At 63.3% G+C, this 6,591-nt stretch overlaps 1 protein-coding gene across 2 annotated transcripts in view; it reads left to right on the top strand.

The window, feature by feature from the left end:
• The first annotated feature begins 1,558 nt into the window (after positions 1-1,558).
• The window catches only part of ADGRL1 (adhesion G protein-coupled receptor L1), a 45,038-nt gene continuing 40,005 nt past the window's right edge, over positions 1,559-6,591 (top strand). For both annotated transcript variants that reach the window (XM_007469050.1, XM_007469051.1), the window contains exon 1: positions 1,559-1,895. The gene's annotated coding sequence lies outside the window, so the exon portion shown is untranslated. The remainder of the gene's footprint in view (positions 1,896-6,591) is intronic.

The following is a 6,591-nucleotide window of genomic DNA, read 5'->3' on the forward strand; positions in this document are numbered from 1 at the left end:
CGGGGCTCCCCTCAGTAGCCTCAGCCTGAGACCTGCCCCTCGCCTCACTCGGCCAGATGCCTAGGAACACGCTGGTTCCTTGCCCTTCTTCGAGTCCACCGGCTGCAGTGCAGTTGCTAGGCTGTGGAAATCCGTACCGAGTTTTTGCTCTAGCCGGGAACCTAAAATTCAATAATTTTTCTCCCTTCCCCCGCCCCCCTCCCAAGACGAGACGTTTGAGGTGTTTATATAGATACTAACCTCCCCCTAACACCCCCCACCCCGCTCCTCCGGCCCGGTCAGCTCCAAGCCCTTGTCCAGTTGCCAGGGATCTTTTGCTGGGGGTCTTGGCCCAACCCGCACATTCCAGTCCTGGCTTTGCGGCCCTCCCTCGCCTTTCATTGTAGGTCTGGTCTCCCAGGGTAGCGGCCTCCTCATTGCATTCCCTCCGCATCACCCCTGGATCCTGAAACAGCTTTTACCTGCCCGCTTCCGTGCAGCCAGCGCTCCGGATCCTTTCGTGTCCGAGTCCATCCCTCCTTTTGCCCCTCCTTCTTGCACGTCGCTGCCAGGAAGACAGCCCACGCGCCTCAGCCGCTAAGCATCCCGCTCCTGGAGCCCCCTGCGAGCCCAGGTCTGGGAGCTCTAGGCCAGGTCTTGCTTGTTCCCACTGCATTAGGCATGACGCATTACTCCGGCTCCCGAGGAAGAATCCGGCCCGAAATTTGCGTGCCCCGGGTGCATTTGGCCTTGTCGCAGCTCCCTTCGTTCCTCCCATCTCTATCTAATCCAACCCGGGTTTTGCATACCCCTTCCAGATCTATCCCATTTCTCCCCTCACCGGGCTCGGCGCCTTTCCGTTACTTCGCTACGGGCAAAATCCGCTCCGGGTCTTCCTTGAGCTTGCCTCCCCTCCCCCACTTCCCGTTCCAACGCCGGGATCCAGCTCGTCTCCTTCCTTCTCCCCGTTTTTCCAGAGGGGCTAGAGGGGGCGAAGGGGAGTAAAGTCCATCCCGGGTTTTCGGGCCAGCCCCCGGTGCGCTCGGGCAGGTTGCTGCGGCCGGTCCTGGGCGGCGGCTCCGCGCCGCGTTTTACGCGCGCCTGCGCCCCCCTCCTGGAGTTGGTGCGCCGGAGAGAGGGGAGAGCAGGCGGCTTGTCATTGCTGGTGCCCGGCGCCGGCTCTGTCCGCGCGTCCTGCGGTGCCCACGGGCCCGGCTGGGCGCCCCCCCTTCAGCCACCCCGGGGGCGCGACACCGCCTCGCCCGCCTACAGCCGCGCCCCCCCTCAAGCTCCGCGGCGCCCGCCCCCTATCCGAGCCCCCTGCGGCCACTGCGGGGAGCCCGAGCCGTCTGCGCGGGAGCTGTCGGCGCTGCGGCGCCCCCGCCCCGCCGTCTGCCGAGAAGGCCCCGGCGGATGGGGCCCCGCGGGCCCCGGAGCGGCGCCGCCGGGCGGCGGGGGTCTGCAGGGGCGCCCCAGCTACCCCGTTAACCCCTCGGCTGCCACCGTCGGAGGGGGCTGGGAAGTCGCCTGGGCGCACACGTGCAGCCTCCGTCGGGGCCGCGGAGCTGCGGGGGAGATGCGGGCAGCTGCTAGCGCCTCTTCGGGGGGCTCCGCCTCGCCCCAGCCCCCGGAGCTTTGACACCGCCCCCGCCTCGCCGCCTCCGCCGCCTCCCTCCCTGTGAGGGGCGCGGACCCGGTTGCCCCCAGCCCCGAGTCTCCGCTGCCGCGAGGGGGCCGCCTTTGGAGCTGTGTAATCCGCTTTTTTTTTTTTTTTTTATTTTTGTGGTGCTGGGCCCCGCCAACCCTCGCCTGTTTAACCCCCGCCCCGGTTCCGGGAGATGTGCCGGGCGGGGGGCCTGGGTTCTCGGAGCCGCAGGAGAGACGCGCAAAGCGGACCCCGGAGCGGCGCTGGACAGGTGAGTGTCTGCGGGCCCAGGGCAAGGGGGACGCCGTACCTGGGCCCGGTGTGTGGGCCGAGGTAGGGAGGGTGGGAGCTGGGGCCTGTGCTAGCCGGGAAGGGGGAGGGGATGCTGGAGCCGCGGGTCACCTCACAGGAGCGCGAGGAGAATCGAGGGCGGCCTGCACCTCACCCGCACCGGCCAGGGGACCGGGAGGGGCAGCCCCCACGGAGTATCGGGGGTGCGGATGCGCGGCCGCGGGGTGCCCGGTGGGGGGAGGGGACCGCGAGTGTGCCCGCGCGTGGCTGCGTGTGCCCGCGCGCGCGCCAGCCTTTGTGGGGAAGCGGCGCGGCGGTGCCTGCGTGTCCCCGGTGCGTGTGCGCGCGGGTGCTTGGCGCCCTGTTTGTGTAGGTGTTTGGGTGTGAGCGGAGAGGGTGCGTGTGCGCGCCGCGCGCGGGCCCTGGCCCCCAGAGGAGCCGCGTTGGGGGCTGGCACCGCAGGATGCCGGGCTGGGGGTTGTTTTTCTCTGGGAGGCAGAGGCGCGGGGGATGGGGAGGGGTCTGTCTGGGTGTCTGGCCGGCTGTAGCCACCGAGAGCATCTTCTCTCCGCGGTACCCGGTTAAGCGTGGGAAGCTGTTGGGTTTAATCCACCCGGATTCGGGCTTTGAGAGCAAGCCCTTCCTCTCTCCCAGGTGTTCACTGGGTAAAGACTGGGGGTTTCAATTGTCATCTTTCCATCTGAGGGTCCTGTGACCGGAGTCCGTGCAGAAGAGGGTGGGCAGCGCTGTGTGTGCTCCAGCCCTGGCCAAAAAGTGGCCCCACAGGCATTTCTCCAGTGCACCTCTGGCACCCATCTGAAGACAGCCAGCCCCCTGCCTGCACACAGCCCGCACGCACATCCCTGTCCCGAGTCTCCCAGTCTCGGTCAGCACCCAGCCCCATCCCTGCCCAGCACCTCACTGTACCTTCCCCGCAGTCCACTCCTCCCTCCCCCACCTCTCCCCCCGACCCCAGTCATGGCAGCTGAACGGGTGTCCCTCCGTCCCAGGGCCCCCTTTCCTCCTGGCTTCTGCAGGACCCAGGGCCTGGGTTCCACGGCCCACCTCCAAACATGTGGTGTGCAGGGGGAAGCAGGGGGAGGGGTTCAAAATGGCTGCCAAGATGGCTGGTTGTCCCTCCGCCTCTCTCTTTCTCTTTCTCTCCCTCTCTCTGCTTGCCCTATTCTCTTAGCTGCTTCAGGAGTCATCAAGGAGACGAGGTTGGACAGTGTGAGGATAGGTGTGGGGTACTACGCTTGAGAGTGGATATCTGCTCTGGGCCTGTGGATCTCAATCCTCCTTGGGGAGAGGCCGTTGATCTCTGCTCCCCTCTCCAGCACCCAAGGGCCGGCATAAGCCTGTAACCTGACCCCAGTCCCAACTCCTTCACCCTGGCTAGCAGCCTGGGGGCTCCCTGCCCTCCACGTGGTCTCCTAGGCCTGATGCCCTGAATCGGTCATCGGGGTGTCAGGGTGCCCCACGGAGGGTCCCCGTCTCTCATCCTCTCCATCTGCCCCATGGCCAGGGGCTGAGGACCCCGGGTCGGCCTGGGTCAGGCCCCAGCTCTGGGGGCAGGTGTCTTCTTCCTCCCCACTCCCCTCCCACTAACGCCAGATGTATTACTTAAAAGTAGGACGAAAACAGGGAGACTGAGAGAAGGAATACAACTTTCATTATCATATCGAGAAAGTTATCCGTGATCTTCCTAACCAGCAATTTGCCTGCCATGCTGTTCAGAACTGACTTGCCCATTAATTACAGAGATGAAAAATCATCTGGAAAGCAGAAAAGGGAACCAGTTCGATCCCTGGCTGGCAACAGGGGCCCCCGCGCCCCGAGCACATACGCATGTGCTCACATGTGAGTGCCCGGCCCCCCTGCTGGCATTGCCACCTCCTTCCTGCTCTTTGGCCTCCCATGGGGCCTTGGCTCACCCCATGCTTGTTACTCCTGCTCTCCAATGGCCTACCAGGACCCCCTCACTCCAGGGGGTGCCCATCCCAACATCCACTTGTGGAGAGCTGGCCTAAGGCAGGATCACTTGTGCTGTGTCTGCCCTTGGACGTGGAGACGGTGCCCAGGGTTGGGGGAGGGCAGGTAGCTGGGGACCAGCGCATCTGGGCTGTGGGGCCTGCAGGGAGGGGGTGGAAGGCAGGAGACCCGAAGCTTGGTTTCTATTCCCAGCCTGCCCTGGGGAGCCTCTTCTCCTGGGGGGCCCAAGGAGGACCCTGCCGGCCAGTGGGGGAGGGGCCAGCGGGCGCCCTGGCTGCTCTGGAGTCTGTTCGCATCAAGCGATCTGGTCCCGGCCTGGGGTCCACCTGCATGTGCGGGCCTGCCTGCTGCCTGCGCCTCGTATCTGCGTCCTCCCTGGGTGCCCAGGCTGGCAGGAGAGAGTGTGGCGCTTCAGCCCCAGCCTGGGCATCTGGATCCCAGGAGGCTGTGCTGCTTGGCCCCAGAATGGGTGCCCGTGATGGAGAACAGGAGGAGAGGGATCCCCGATGTCCCCACCCTCTGGCCACGGGGAGCTGAAGTTTTCAGTCTCTGCCCCCCCCCCTACCTCTCCAGCCAGACGTGTGGCCAAGGACACACAGGAGGCTCTGGTTTCTGTGTGGGCTCCTCTCGAGGATTCAATTTCCAGACGCCAGACATTTCCCCTCCTCCAGACCCTCCAGGGAGGCGGGGGGTGGGGGTGGGGATGCTCCTGAGATGGGGGTTCCCTGGGTCTGGAGCTGGACCTGACTGCACCAGCACTCCTCCCAGCTCTCACCTTGGCCACCCTGATGAAAAAGAAAGTGGGGTCCCAGGTGGGAGGGGGCTGCTGAACAGAGGTCTGGAAGTGGCTCCCACTGCCCCTAGAATCCAGTCCTCTGTTACACATCTGTCTGCACCTGTGTGTACCTGTTCTGTGTGATTTGGATGGTGACCTGGACAAGCCTGTGTGCAGCCGGCCACGTGTCCGACAGGCTGGTCCTATGTTCATAAGGGCCTCCTGTGTGCTCGTGTTTGTGAGTTTTGCAGAGGGGCTGGCAGTGTGTGTGTGTGCGTGTGTGTGTGTGTGTTTCCATGTGTGAGCGGCTCTGCATCTTGTGGGCACCTGCAGGCATGCTCCCAGATGTATGTATGTAGGGCTCCTTGGAGTGAGACTGGGTGCACCTTTTTATGAAATCTGTGAATATCTGCCAAGTGTCTTTTCACTAGGCGCTGTGCTGGGGACGCCGTGGGGACAGTGCCCCAGTCCTGTCCTCAGGGAGCACACAGTCTAGTGACAAAAGCAATTTCAATCAAGGGGCTCCTGTCGTAGCAGGAGAAGGGGGAGAAGGCTTGTGTCTCCCCATCCAGAAGGGCCAGAGTCCCATCTGGGGAGAGGCAGCCCTTGACTTGGAAAACAGCAGCCGCTGCGTCTTGGCACCACAGCACATCCCAATCCCGTGGGGTGTCCTATGGTCCAAACCTGCATTACCTTCCCTATCACCTCTTCCCCCTCACCCGCTCTCTCCTCACTGCTCCTAAACACAGTCCTACCCCAGGACCTTTGCACTGGCCGCTCCTTCACTTGGACCCCTCAGCCAGACATCTGCAAAGACTTTGTTCCCTCACCCGCTTCAGATGTCACCTCCTCAGTAACCTTTACCCATGCAACCTGCTTAAAATTGCAGCCTCCCACCCACCTCCTGACTTTCTGTAGCGCGGATAGCTTTTCGCACACTCTGTGATTTCCTGATTTATTGTGCCTGTTTGTTTATCGTCTGTCTCCCCGACCAGGATCCAAGTGCTCAGGGAATTTGTTACTTGGTTTGCTTTCGGATGCCAGGTGCCTAAACTTATGCCTGGCGCACGGTAGATGCTCAGGAACTCTTAGCTGAGTAAGTGGGAGGGGGCCTCTCAAAGGACTGGAGACCCCAGGGGACTCCCCCCAGGCTTTGCACAGGGAGGGCTCCCCATCGACCCCGGTCCCTTTGGGGGATCCAGGGCTACCCACCAGGGGCCAGACCAGGCCATCCCTGCACCTGTCCCATGCAGACACCTGTGAGGCCTCTGCCTGAGGTGGCCTCATGGGTGCTCTTGTGTGTGGGGGTATCAGTGTGGGCAGGCGGCTCCCCTGCAGGGCTGCGTGCATATAGGGTTTAGAGCCTGGAGGGTAATGTGGGGACCCCCTGCCCTTGCCAGGGGTAGGAGTGCCATGGTCAAGGACTGAGCAACCCCTCCTTCGTGGGGACACTAACCCAGGCTCTCTCTCACGCCCCACCCTTGTTTCAGTGGTCTGTCCCGGCGCTGGGGAATTAGCCAAGTAGAAGCCCCCCTGCCACCCTCCCCCCAACTCCAAAATTTGGGGAAGACAAAAATTGCAATAAATAGATGCCCAGGCTAAAAATAGCCTTGCCCACCCCCCTCCCCAAAGCTAAAAATAGCCAGGGCCTTTCCCTCAGAGGCTAAAAATACCCGGTAGGCCAGGCAGCCAGGTGGGCACTCCTGTCCAGGATCGGGGAGGTGGTGCAGACAGGTGAGGGTCCCAGGGCAGGGTCTCCCAGCTGTGGCGTTCCTGACATTGGGGCTGGGGCTGTATCATTCTTGGCAGGGGGAGTGACCTGTGCATCATAGGACTTTTTAGCATCCCTAGCCTCAACCCTCTAGATACCAGGAGCATCCCCCCCCCCGCCCCCCCACCCCCGCCAGTT

Source organism: Lipotes vexillifer, unplaced genomic scaffold, assembly GCF_000442215.2.
Source record: "Lipotes vexillifer unplaced genomic scaffold, Lipotes_vexillifer_v1.1 scaffold1699, whole genome shotgun sequence".
Classification (NCBI taxonomy): Eukaryota; Metazoa; Chordata; class Mammalia; order Artiodactyla; family Lipotidae; genus Lipotes; species Lipotes vexillifer.